Genomic DNA, 12,052 nt, shown 5'->3' with positions numbered 1-12,052 from the left:
TGAACCTTCTTTTACTATCTCATAGAGAAACTAACACAATTTTCAGGTTCAAAAAGGTCAACGGAACTTGGGATTCCCAGCCAGTCTCCCATGCTGGTACTTGCCAAGCCTTAAGCTGCATTGCTGCTGCAATCTGACGAGAGCAGGCACATTCAGCTTAGAATGGCCGTTGACAGCAGCTGTTCAATTTGAAACTTCTTTTACTATCTCATAGAGAAACTAACACATTTTCAGGTTCAAAAAGGTCAACGGAACTTGGAATTCCCAGCCAGTCTCCCATGCTGGTACTTGCCAAGCCTTAAGTTGCATTGCTGCTGCGATATGACGAGAGCAGGCAAATTCAGCTTAGAATGGCCGTTGACAGCAGCAGTTCAGTTTGAACCTTCTTTTGCTATCTCATAGAGAAACTAACACAATTTTCAGGTTCAAAACGGTCAACGGAACTTGGGATTCCCAGCCAGTCTCCCATGCTGGTACTTGCCAAGCCTTAAGCTGCATTGCTGCTGCAATCTGACGAGAGCAGGCACATTCAGCTTAGAATTGCCGTTGACAGCAGCTGTTCAATTTGAACCTTCTTTTACTATCTCATAGAGAAACTAACACAATTTTCAGGTTCAAAAAGGTCAACAGAACTTGGGATTCCAAGCCAGTCTCCCATGCTGGTACTTGCCAAGCCTTAAGCTGCATCGCTGCTGCGGTCTGAAAAGAGCACACACATTCAGCTTAGAATGGCCGTTGACAGCAGTTGTTCAATTTGAACCTTCTTCTACTATCTCATAGAGAAACTAACACAATTTTCAGGTTCAAAAAGGTCACCAGAACTTGGGATTCCCAGCCAGTCTCCCATGCTGGTACTTGCCAAACCTTAAGCTGCATCGCTGCTGCGATCTGAGAAGAGCACGCACATTCAGCTTAGAATTGCCGTTGACAGCAGCTTTTCAATTTGAACCTTCTTTTACTATCTCATACAGAAACTAACACAATTTTCAGGTTCAAAAAGGTCAACGCAACTTGGGATTCCCAGCCAGTCTCCCATGCTGGTACTTGCCAAGCCTTAAGCTGCATTGCTGCTGCGATCTGACGAGAGCAGGCACATTCAGCTTAGAATGGCCATTGACAGCAGCTGTTCAATTTGAACCTTCTTTTGCTATCTCATAGAGAAACTAACACAATTTTCAGGTTCAAAAAGGTCACCAGAACTTGGGATTCCAAGCCAGTCTCCCATGCTGGTACTTGCCAAGCCTTAAGCTGCATCGCTGCTGCGATCTGACAAGAGCACGCACATTCAGCTTAGAATGGCCGTTGACAGCAGCTGTTCAATTTGAACCTTCTTTTACTATCTCATAGAGAAACTAACACATTTTCAGGTTCAAAAAGGTCAACAGAACTTGGGATTCCCAGCCAGTCTCCCATGCTGGTACTTGCCAAGCCTTAAGCTGCATTGCTGCTGCGATCTGACGAGAGCAGGCACATTCAGCTTAGAATGGCCGTTGACAGCAGCTGTTCAATTTGAACCTTCTTTTACTATCTCATAGAGAAACTAACACAATTTTCAGGTTCAAAAAGGTCAACGGAACTTGGGATTCCCAGCCAGTCTCCCATGCTGGTACTTGCCAAGCCTTAAGCTGCATTGCTGCTGCGATCTGACGAGAGCAGGCACATTCAGCTTAGAATGGCCGTTGACAGCAGCTGTTCAATTTGAACCTTCTTTTACTATCTCATAGAGAAACTAACACAATTTTCAGGTTCAAAAAAGTCACCAGAACTTGGGATTCCCAGCCAGTCTCCCATGCTGGTACTTGCCAAGCCTTAAGCTGCATCGCTGCTGCGATCTGACAAGAGCACGCACATTCAGCTTAGAATGGCCGTTGACAGCAGCTGTTCAATTTGAACCTTCTTTTACTTTCTCATAGAGAAACTAACACAATTTTCAGGTTCAAAAAGGTCAACAGAACTTGGGATTCCCAGCCAGTCTCCCATGCTGGTACTTGCCAAGCCTTAAGCTGCATTGCTGCTGCGATCTGACGAGAGCAGGCACATTCAGCTTAGAATGGCCGTTGACAGCAGCTGTTCAATTTGAACCTTCTTTTGCTATCTCATAGAGAAACTAACACAATTTTCAGGTTCAAAAAGGGCAACGGAACTTGTCATTCCCAGCCAGTCTCCCATGCTGGTACTTGCCAAGCCTTACGCTGCATTGCTGCTGCAATCTGACAAGAGCAGGCACATTCAGCTTAGAATGGCCATTGACAGCAGCTGTTCAATTTGAACCTTCTTTTGCTATCTCATAGAGAAACTAACACAATTTTCAGGTTCAAAAAGGTCACCAGAACTTGGGATTCCAAGCCAGTCTCCCATGCTGGTACTTGCCAAGCCTTAAGCTGCATCGCTGCTGCGATCTGACAAGAGCACGCACATTCAGCTTAGAATGGCCGTTGACAGCAGCTGTTCAATTTGAACCTTCTTTTACTATCTCATAGAGAAACTAACACATTTTCAGGTTCAAAAAGGTCAACAGAACTTGGGATTCCCAGCCAGTCTCCCATGCTGGTACTTGCCAAGCCTTAAGCTGCATTGCTGCTGCGATCTGACGAGAGCAGGCACATTCAGCTTAGAATGGCCGTTGACAGCAGCTGTTCAATTTGAACCTTCTTTTACTATCTCATAGAGAAACTAACACAATTTTCAGGTTCAAAAAAGTCACCAGAACTTGGGATTCCCAGCCAGTCTCCCATGCTGGTACTTGCCAAGCCTTAAGCTGCATCGCTGCTGCGATCTGACGAGAGCAGGCACATTCAGCTTAGAATGGCCGTTGACAGCAGCTGTTAAATTTGAACCTTCTTTTGCTATCTCATAGAGAAACTAACACAATTTTCAGGTTCAAAAAGGGCAACGGAACTTGTCATTCCCAGCCAGTCTCCCATGCTGGTACTTGCCAAGCCTTAAGCTGCATTGCTGCTGCGATCTGGCGAGAGCAGGCACATTCAGCTTAGAATGGCCATTGACAGCAGTTGTTCAATTTGAACCTTCTTCTACTATCTTATATAGAAACTAACACAATTTTCAGGTTCAAAAAGGTCACCAGAACTTGGGATTCCAAGCCAGTCTCCCATGCTGGTACTTGCCAAGCCTTAAGCTGCATTGCTGCTGCAATCTGACAAGAGCAGGCACATTCAGCTTAGAATGGCCGTTGACAGCAGCTGTTCAATTTGAACCTTCTTTTGCTATCTCATAGAGAAACTAACACAATTTTCAGGTTCAAAAAGGTCACCAGAACTTGGGATTCCAAGCCAGTCTCCCATGCTGGTACTTGCCAAGCCTTAAGCTGCATCGCTGCTGCGATCTGACAAGAGCACGCACATTCAGCTTAGAATGGCCGTTGACAGCAGCTGTTCAATTTGAACCTTCTTTTACTATCTCATAGAGAAACTAACACATTTTCAGGTTCAAAAAGGTCAACAGAACTTGGGATTCCCAGCCAGTCTCCCATGCTGGTACTTGCCAAGCCTTAAGCTGCATTGCTGCTGCGATCTGACGAGAGCAGGCACATTCAGCTTAGAATGGCCGTTGACAGCAGCTGTTCAATTTGAACCTTCTTTTACTATCTCATAAAGAAACTAACACAATTTTCAGGTTCAAAAAGGTCAACGGAACTTGGGATTCCCAGCCAGTCTCCCATGCTGGTACTTGCCAAGCCTTAAGCTGCATTGCTGCTGCGATCTGACGAGAGCAGGCACATTCAGCTTAGAATGGCCATTGACAGCAGTTGTTCAATTTGAACCTTCTTCTACTATCTCATATAGAAACTGACAATTTTCAGGTTCAAAAAGGTCACCAGAACTTGGGATTCCAAGCCAGTCTCCCATGCTGGTACTTGCCAAGCCTTAAGCTGCATCGCTGCTGCGATCTGACAAGAGCACGCACATTCAGCTTAGAATGGCCGTTGACAGCAGCTGTTCAATTTGAACCTTCTTTTGCTATCTCATAGAGAAACTAACACAATTTTCAGGTTCAAAAAGGTCACCAGAACTTGGGATTCCAAGCCAGTCTCCCATGCTGGTACTTGCCAAGCCTTAAGCTGCGATCTGACAAGAGCACGCACATGCAGCTTAGAATGGCCGTTGACAGCAGCTGTTCAATTTGAACCTTCTTTTACTATCTCATAGAGAAACTAACACAATTTTCAGGTTCAAAAAGGGCAACGGAACTTGGCATTCCCAGCCAGTCTCCCATGCTGGTACTTGCCAAGCCTTAAGCTGCATTGCTGCTGCGATCTGGCGAGAGCAGGCACATTCAGCTTAGAATGGCCATTGACAGCAGTTGTTCAATTTGAACCTTCTTCTACTATCTTATATAGAAACTAACACAATTTTCAGGTTCAAAAAGGTCACCAGAACTTGGGATTCCAAGCCAGTCTCCCATGCTGGTACTTGCCAAGCTTTAAGCTGCATTGCTGCTGCAATCTGACAAGAGCAGGCACATTCAGCTTAGAATGGCCATTGACAGCAGCTGTTCCATTTGAACCTTCTTTTGCTATCTCATAGAGAAACTAACACAATTTTCAGGTTCAAAAAGGTCACCAGAACTTGGGATTCCAAGCCAGTCTCCCATGCTGGTACTTGCCAAGCCTTAAGCTGCATCGCTGCTGCGATCTGACAAGAGCACGCACATTCAGCTTAGAATGGCCGTTGACAGCAGCTGTTCAATTTGAACCTTCTTTTACTATCTCATAGAGAAACTAACACATTTTCAGGTTCAAAAAGGTCAACAGAACTTGGGATTCCCAGCCAGTCTCCCATGCTGGTACTTGCCAAGCCTTAAGCTGCATTGCTGCTGCGATCTGACGAGAGCAGGCACATTAAGCTTAGAATGGCCGTTGACAGCAGCTGTTCAATTTGAACCTTCTTTTACTATCTCATAGAGAAACTAACACAATTTTCAGGTTCAAAAAGGTCAACGGAACTTGGGATTCCCAGCCAGTCTCCCATGCTGGTACTTACCAAGCCTTAAGCTGCATTGCTGCTGCGATCTGGCAAGAGCAGGCACATTCAGCTTAGAATGGCCATTGACAGCAGTTGTTCAATTTGAACCTTCTTCTACTATCTTATATAGAAACTAACACAATTTTCAGGTTCAAAAAGGTCACCAGAACTTGGGATTCCAAGCCAGTCTCCCATGCTGGTACTTGCCAAGCCTTAAGCTGCATTGCTGCTGCAATCTGACAAGAGCAGGCACATTCAGCTTAGAATGGCCGTTGACAGCAGCTGTTCAATTTGAACCTTCTTTTGCTATCTCATAGAGAAACTAACACAATTTTCAGGTTCAAAAAGGTCACCAGAACTTGGGATTCCAAGCCAGTCTCCCATGCTGGTACTTGCCAAGCCTTAAGCTGCGATCTGACAAGAGCACGCACATGCAGCTTAGAATGGCCGTTGACAGCAGCTGTTCAATTTGAACCTTCTTTTACTATCTCATAGAGAAACTAACACAATTTTCAGGTTCAAAAAGGGCAACGGAACTTGGCATTCCCAGCCAGTCTCCCATGCTGGTACTTGCCAAGCCTTAAGCTGCATTGCTGCTGCGATCTGGCGAGAGCAGGCACATTCAGCTTAGAATGGCCATTGACAGCAGTTGTTCAATTTGAACCTTCTTCTACTATCTTATATAGAAACTAACACAATTTTCAGGTTCAAAAAGGTCACCAGAACTTGGGATTCCAAGCCAGTCTCCCATGCTGGTACTTGCCAAGCCTTAAGCTGCATTGCTGCTGCAATCTGACAAGAGCAGGCACATTCAGCTTAGAATGGCCATTGACAGCAGCTGTTCCATTTGAACCTTCTTTTGCTATCTCATAGAGAAACTAACACAATTTTCAGGTTCAAAAAGGTCACCAGAACTTGGGATTCCAAGCCAGTCTCCCATGCTGGTACTTGCCAAGCCTTAAGCTGCATCGCTGCTGCGATCTGACAAGAGCACGCACATTCAGCTTAGAATGGCCGTTGACAGCAGCTGTTCAATTTGAACCTTCTTTTACTATCTCATAGAGAAACTAACACATTTTCAGGTTCAAAAAGGTCAACAGAACTTGGGATTCCCAGCCAGTCTCCCATGCTGGTACTTGCCAAGCCTTAAGCTGCATTGCTGCTGCGATCTGACGAGAGCAGGCACATTCAGCTTAGAATGGCCGTTGACAGCAGCTGTTCAATTTGAACCTTCTTTTACTATCTCATAAAGAAACTAACACAATTTTCAGGTTCAAAAAGGTCAACGGAACTTGGGATTCCCAGCCAGTCTCCCATGCTGGTACTTGCCAAGCCTTAAGCTGCATTGCTGCTGCGATCTGACGAGAGCAGGCACATTCAGCTTAGAATGGCCATTGACAGCAGTTGTTCAATTTGAACCTTCTTCTACTATCTCATATAGAAACTGACAATTTTCAGGTTCAAAAAGGTCACCAGAACTTGGGATTCCAAGCCAGTCTCCCATGCTGGTACTTGCCAAGCCTTAAGCTGCATCGCTGCTGCGATCTGACAAGAGCACGCACATTCAGCTTAGAATGGCCGTTGACAGCAGCTGTTCAATTTGAACCTTCTTTTACTATCTCATAGAGAAACTAACACAATTTTCAGGTTCAAAAAGGGCAACGGAACTTGGGATTCCCAGCCAGTCTCCCATGCTGGTACTTGCCAAGCCTTAAGCTGCATTGCTGCTGCGATCTGGCGAGAGCAGGCACATTCAGCTTAGAATGGCCATTGACAGCAGTTGTTCAATTTGAACCTTCTTCTACTATCTTATATAGAAACTAACACAATTTTCAGGTTCAAAAAGGTCACCAGAACTTGGGATTCCAAGCCAGTCTCCCATGCTGGTACTTGCCAAGCCTTAAGCTGCATTGCTGCTGCAATCTGACAAGAGCAGGCACATTCAGCTTAGAATGGCCGTTGACAGCAGCTGTTCAATTTGAACCTTCTTTTGCTATCTCATAGAGAAACTAACACAATTTTCAGGTTCAAAAAGGTCACCAGAACTTGGGATTCCAAGCCAGTCTCCCATGCTGGTACTTGCCAAGCCTTAAGCTGCATCGCTGCTGCGATCTGACAAGAGCACGCACATTCAGCTTAGAATGGCCGTTGACAGCAGCTGTTCAATTTGAACCTTCTTTTACTATCTCATAGAGAAACTAACACATTTTCAGGTTCAAAAAGGTCAACAGAACTTGGGATTCCCAGCCAGTCTCCCATGCTGGTACTTGCCAAGCCTTAAGCTGCATTGCTGCTGCGATCTGACGAGAGCAGGCACATTCAGCTTAGAATGGCCGTTGACAGCAGCTGTTCAATTTGAACCTTCTTTTACTATCTCATAGAGAAACTAACACAATTTTCAGGTTCAAAAAGGTCAACGGAACTTGGGATTCCCAGCCAGTCTCCCATGCTGGTACTTGCCAAGCCTTAAGCTGCATTGCTGCTGCAATCTGACGAGAGCAGGCACATTCAGCTTAGAATGGCCGTTGACAGCAGCTGTTCAATTTGAAACTTCTTTTACTATCTCATAGAGAAACTAACACATTTTCAGGTTCAAAAAGGTCAACGGAACTTGGAATTCCCAGCCAGTCTCCCATGCTGGTACTTGCCAAGCCTTAAGTTGCATTGCTGCTGCGATATGACGAGAGCAGGCAAATTCAGCTTAGAATGGCCGTTGACAGCAGCAGTTCAGTTTGAACCTTCTTTTGCTATCTCATAGAGAAACTAACACAATTTTCAGGTTCAAAACGGTCAACGGAACTTGGGATTCCCAGCCAGTCTCCCATGCTGGTACTTGCCAAGCCTTAAGCTGCATTGCTGCTGCAATCTGACGAGAGCAGGCACATTCAGCTTAGAATTGCCGTTGACAGCAGCTGTTCAATTTGAACCTTCTTTTACTATCTCATAGAGAAACTAACACAATTTTCAGGTTCAAAAAGGTCAACAGAACTTGGGATTCCAAGCCAGTCTCCCATGCTGGTACTTGCCAAGCCTTAAGCTGCATCGCTGCTGCGGTCTGAAAAGAGCACACACATTCAGCTTAGAATGGCCGTTGACAGCAGTTGTTCAATTTGAACCTTCTTCTACTATCTCATAGAGAAACTAACACAATTTTCAGGTTCAAAAAGGTCACCAGAACTTGGGATTCCCAGCCAGTCTCCCATGCTGGTACTTGCCAAACCTTAAGCTGCATCGCTGCTGCGATCTGAGAAGAGCACGCACATTCAGCTTAGAATTGCCGTTGACAGCAGCTTTTCAATTTGAACCTTCTTTTACTATCTCATACAGAAACTAACACAATTTTCAGGTTCAAAAAGGTCAACGCAACTTGGGATTCCCAGCCAGTCTCCCATGCTGGTACTTGCCAAGCCTTAAGCTGCATTGCTGCTGCGATCTGACGAGAGCAGGCACATTCAGCTTAGAATGGCCATTGACAGCAGCTGTTCAATTTGAACCTTCTTTTGCTATCTCATAGAGAAACTAACACAATTTTCAGGTTCAAAAAGGTCACCAGAACTTGGGATTCCAAGCCAGTCTCCCATGCTGGTACTTGCCAAGCCTTAAGCTGCATCGCTGCTGCGATCTGACAAGAGCACGCACATTCAGCTTAGAATGGCCGTTGACAGCAGCTGTTCAATTTGAACCTTCTTTTACTATCTCATAGAGAAACTAACACATTTTCAGGTTCAAAAAGGTCAACAGAACTTGGGATTCCCAGCCAGTCTCCCATGCTGGTACTTGCCAAGCCTTAAGCTGCATTGCTGCTGCGATCTGACGAGAGCAGGCACATTCAGCTTAGAATGGCCGTTGACAGCAGCTGTTCAATTTGAACCTTCTTTTACTATCTCATAGAGAAACTAACACAATTTTCAGGTTCAAAAAGGTCAACGGAACTTGGGATTCCCAGCCAGTCTCCCATGCTGGTACTTGCCAAGCCTTAAGCTGCATTGCTGCTGCGATCTGACGAGAGCAGGCACATTCAGCTTAGAATGGCCGTTGACAGCAGCTGTTCAATTTGAACCTTCTTTTACTATCTCATAGAGAAACTAACACAATTTTCAGGTTCAAAAAAGTCACCAGAACTTGGGATTCCCAGCCAGTCTCCCATGCTGGTACTTGCCAAGCCTTAAGCTGCATCGCTGCTGCGATCTGACAAGAGCACGCACATTCAGCTTAGAATGGCCGTTGACAGCAGCTGTTCAATTTGAACCTTCTTTTACTATCTCATAGAGAAACTAACACATTTTCAGGTTCAAAAAGGTCAACAGAACTTGGGATTCCCAGCCAGTCTCCCATGCTGGTACTTGCCAAGCCTTAAGCTGCATTGCTGCTGCGATCTGACGAGAGCAGGCACATTCAGCTTAGAATGGCCGTTGACAGCAGCTGTTCAATTTGAACCTTCTTTTACTATCTCATAGAGAAACTAACACAATTTTCAGGTTCAAAAAGGTCAACGGAACTTGGGATTCCCAGCCAGTCTCCCATGCTGGTACTTGCCAAGCCTTAAGCTGCATTGCTGCTGCGATCTGACGAGAGCAGGCACATTCAGCTTAGAATGGCCGTTGACAGCAGCTGTTCAATTTGAACCTTCTTTTACTATCTCATAGAGAAACTAACACAATTTTCAGGTTCAAAAAAGTCACCAGAACTTGGGATTCCCAGCCAGTCTCCCATGCTGGTACTTGCCAAGCCTTAAGCTGCATTGCTGCTGCGATCTGACGAGAGCACGCACATTCAGCTTAGAATGGCCGTTGACAGCAGCTGTTCAATTTGAACCTTCTTTTGCTATCTCATAGAGAAACTAACACAATTTTCAGGTTCAAAAAGGGCAACGGAACTTGTCATTTCCAGCCAGTCTCCCATGCTGGTACTTGCCAAGCCTTACGCTGCATTGCTGCTGCAATCTGACAAGAGCAGGCACATTCAGCTTAGAATGGCCATTGACAGCAGCTGTTCAATTTGAACCTTCTTTTGCTATCTCATAGAGAAACTAACACAATTTTCAGGTTCAAAAAGGTCACCAGAACTTGGGATTCCAAGCCAGTCTCCCATGCTGGTACTTGCCAAGCCTTAAGCTGCATCGCTGCTGCGATCTGACAAGAGCACGCACATTCAGCTTAGAATGGCCGTTGACAGCAGCTGTTCAATTTGAACCTTCTTTTACTATCTCATAGAGAAACTAACACAATTTTCAGGTTCAAAAAGGTCAACAGAACTTGGGATTCCCAGCCAGTCTCCCATGCTGGTACTTGCCAAGCCTTAAGCTGCATTGCTGCTGCGATCTGACGAGAGCAGGCACATTCAGCTTAGAATGGCCGTTGACAGCAGCTGTTAAATTTGAACCTTCTTTTGCTATCTCATAGAGAAACTAACACAATTTTCAGGTTCAAAAAGGGCAACGGAACTTGTCATTCCCAGCCAGTTCCCCATGCTGGTACTTGCCAAGCCTTAAGCTGCATTGCTGCTGCGATCTGGCGAGAGCAGGCACATTCAGCTTAGAATGGCCATTGACAGCAGTTGTTCAATTTGAACCTTCTTCTACTATCTTATATAGAAACTAACACAATTTTCAGGTTCAAAAAGGTCACCAGAACTTGGGATTCCAAGCCAGTCTCCCATGCTGGTACTTGCCAAGCCTTACGCTGCATTGCTGCTGCAATCTGACAAGAGCAGGCACATTCAGCTTAGAATGGCCATTGACAGCAGCTGTTCAATTTGAACCTTCTTTTGCTATCTCATAGAGAAACTAACACAATTTTCAGGTTCAAAAAGGTCACCAGAACTTGGGATTCCAAGCCAGTCTCCCATGCTGGTACTTGCCAAGCCTTAAGCTGCATCGCTGCTGCGATCTGACAAGAGCACGCACATTCAGCTTAGAATGGCCGTTGACAGCAGCTGTTCAATTTGAACCTTCTTTTACTATCTCATAGAGAAACTAACACATTTTCAGGTTCAAAAAGGTCAACAGAACTTGGGATTCCCAGCCAGTCTCCCATGCTGGTACTTGCCAAGCCTTAAGCTGCATTGCTGCTGCGATCTGACGAGAGCAGGCACATTAAGCTTAGAATGGCCGTTGACAGCAGCTGTTCAATTTGAACCTTCTTTTACTATCTCATAGAGAAACTAACACAATTTTCAGGTTCAAAAAGGTCAACGGAACTTGGGATTCCCAGCCAGTCTCCCATGCTGGTACTTACCAAGCCTTAAGCTGCATTGCTGCTGCGATCTGGCAAGAGCAGGCACATTCAGCTTAGAATGGCCATTGACAGCAGTTGTTCAATTTGAACCTTCTTCTACTATCTTATATAGAAACTAACACAATTTTCAGGTTCAAAAAGGTCACCAGAACTTGGGATTCCAAGCCAGTCTCCCATGCTGGTACTTGCCAAGCCTTAAGCTGCATTGCTGCTGCAATCTGACAAGAGCAGGCACATTCAGCTTAGAATGGCCGTTGACAGCAGCTGTTCAATTTGAACCTTCTTTTGCTATCTCATAGAGAAACTAACACAATTTTCAGGTTCAAAAAGGTCACCAGAACTTGGGATTCCAAGCCAGTCTCCCATGCTGGTACTTGCCAAGCCTTAAGCTGCGATCTGACAAGAGCACGCACATGCAGCTTAGAATGGCCGTTGACAGCAGCTGTTCAATTTGAACCTTCTTTTACTATCTCATAGAGAAACTAACACAATTTTCAGGTTCAAAAAGGGCAACGGAACTTGGGATTCCCAGCCAGTCTCCCATGCTGGTACTTGCCAAGCCTTATGCTGCATTGCTGCTGCGATCTGGCGAGAGCAGGCACATTCAGCTTAGAATGGCCATTGACAGCAGTTGTTCAATTTGAACCTTCTTCTACTATCTTATATAGAAACTAACACAATTTTCAGGTTCAAAAAGGTCACCAGAACTTGGGATTCCAAGCCAGTCTCCCATGCTGGTACTTGCCAAGCCTTAAGCTGCATTGCTGCTGCAATCTGACAAGAGCAGGCACATTCAGCTTAGAATGGCCGTTGACAGCAGCTGTTCAATTTGAA

General features: G+C 45.3%; 28 pseudogenes; all 28 read right to left on the bottom strand.

The window, feature by feature from the left end:
* Positions 1-55: 55 nt before the first annotated feature.
* On the bottom strand, positions 56-174 carry LOC140086850 (5S ribosomal RNA; annotated as a pseudogene).
* Positions 175-432: 258 nt separating this feature from the next.
* Positions 433-551, bottom strand: LOC140093612 (5S ribosomal RNA; annotated as a pseudogene).
* Positions 552-999: 448 nt separating this feature from the next.
* Positions 1,000-1,118, bottom strand: LOC140092748 (5S ribosomal RNA; annotated as a pseudogene).
* Positions 1,119-1,376: 258 nt separating this feature from the next.
* LOC140079355 (5S ribosomal RNA) lies at positions 1,377-1,495 on the bottom strand (annotated as a pseudogene).
* A 70-nt stretch (positions 1,496-1,565) lies between these two features.
* On the bottom strand, positions 1,566-1,684 carry LOC140093373 (5S ribosomal RNA; annotated as a pseudogene).
* A 259-nt stretch (positions 1,685-1,943) lies between these two features.
* LOC140079353 (5S ribosomal RNA) lies at positions 1,944-2,062 on the bottom strand (annotated as a pseudogene).
* Positions 2,063-2,509: 447 nt separating this feature from the next.
* LOC140079352 (5S ribosomal RNA) lies at positions 2,510-2,628 on the bottom strand (annotated as a pseudogene).
* A 70-nt stretch (positions 2,629-2,698) lies between these two features.
* Positions 2,699-2,817, bottom strand: LOC140093278 (5S ribosomal RNA; annotated as a pseudogene).
* Positions 2,818-3,453: 636 nt separating this feature from the next.
* LOC140079351 (5S ribosomal RNA) lies at positions 3,454-3,572 on the bottom strand (annotated as a pseudogene).
* A 70-nt stretch (positions 3,573-3,642) lies between these two features.
* On the bottom strand, positions 3,643-3,761 carry LOC140082755 (5S ribosomal RNA; annotated as a pseudogene).
* Positions 3,762-4,196: 435 nt separating this feature from the next.
* On the bottom strand, positions 4,197-4,315 carry LOC140098220 (5S ribosomal RNA; annotated as a pseudogene).
* Positions 4,316-4,762: 447 nt separating this feature from the next.
* On the bottom strand, positions 4,763-4,881 carry LOC140085109 (5S ribosomal RNA; annotated as a pseudogene).
* A 70-nt stretch (positions 4,882-4,951) lies between these two features.
* Positions 4,952-5,070, bottom strand: LOC140097839 (5S ribosomal RNA; annotated as a pseudogene).
* Positions 5,071-5,507: 437 nt separating this feature from the next.
* On the bottom strand, positions 5,508-5,626 carry LOC140098219 (5S ribosomal RNA; annotated as a pseudogene).
* Positions 5,627-6,073: 447 nt separating this feature from the next.
* LOC140079350 (5S ribosomal RNA) lies at positions 6,074-6,192 on the bottom strand (annotated as a pseudogene).
* Positions 6,193-6,262: 70 nt separating this feature from the next.
* On the bottom strand, positions 6,263-6,381 carry LOC140082754 (5S ribosomal RNA; annotated as a pseudogene).
* A 257-nt stretch (positions 6,382-6,638) lies between these two features.
* On the bottom strand, positions 6,639-6,757 carry LOC140096950 (5S ribosomal RNA; annotated as a pseudogene).
* Positions 6,758-7,204: 447 nt separating this feature from the next.
* On the bottom strand, positions 7,205-7,323 carry LOC140079349 (5S ribosomal RNA; annotated as a pseudogene).
* Positions 7,324-7,393: 70 nt separating this feature from the next.
* Positions 7,394-7,512, bottom strand: LOC140086849 (5S ribosomal RNA; annotated as a pseudogene).
* A 258-nt stretch (positions 7,513-7,770) lies between these two features.
* Positions 7,771-7,889, bottom strand: LOC140093611 (5S ribosomal RNA; annotated as a pseudogene).
* Positions 7,890-8,337: 448 nt separating this feature from the next.
* On the bottom strand, positions 8,338-8,456 carry LOC140092747 (5S ribosomal RNA; annotated as a pseudogene).
* Positions 8,457-8,714: 258 nt separating this feature from the next.
* LOC140079348 (5S ribosomal RNA) lies at positions 8,715-8,833 on the bottom strand (annotated as a pseudogene).
* A 70-nt stretch (positions 8,834-8,903) lies between these two features.
* On the bottom strand, positions 8,904-9,022 carry LOC140093361 (5S ribosomal RNA; annotated as a pseudogene).
* Positions 9,023-9,280: 258 nt separating this feature from the next.
* On the bottom strand, positions 9,281-9,399 carry LOC140079347 (5S ribosomal RNA; annotated as a pseudogene).
* Positions 9,400-9,469: 70 nt separating this feature from the next.
* LOC140093349 (5S ribosomal RNA) lies at positions 9,470-9,588 on the bottom strand (annotated as a pseudogene).
* A 637-nt stretch (positions 9,589-10,225) lies between these two features.
* On the bottom strand, positions 10,226-10,344 carry LOC140079346 (5S ribosomal RNA; annotated as a pseudogene).
* A 636-nt stretch (positions 10,345-10,980) lies between these two features.
* LOC140085108 (5S ribosomal RNA) lies at positions 10,981-11,099 on the bottom strand (annotated as a pseudogene).
* A 70-nt stretch (positions 11,100-11,169) lies between these two features.
* Positions 11,170-11,288, bottom strand: LOC140097838 (5S ribosomal RNA; annotated as a pseudogene).
* Between the last annotated feature and the right edge of the window lie 764 nt (positions 11,289-12,052).

Source organism: Engystomops pustulosus, chromosome 9 (assembly GCF_040894005.1).
Source record: "Engystomops pustulosus chromosome 9, aEngPut4.maternal, whole genome shotgun sequence".
Lineage (NCBI taxonomy): Eukaryota > Metazoa > Chordata > Amphibia > Anura > Leptodactylidae > Engystomops > Engystomops pustulosus.
Note: the sequence above shows the minus strand (reverse complement) of the source record. Positions and strands in the feature narration are given on the sequence as shown.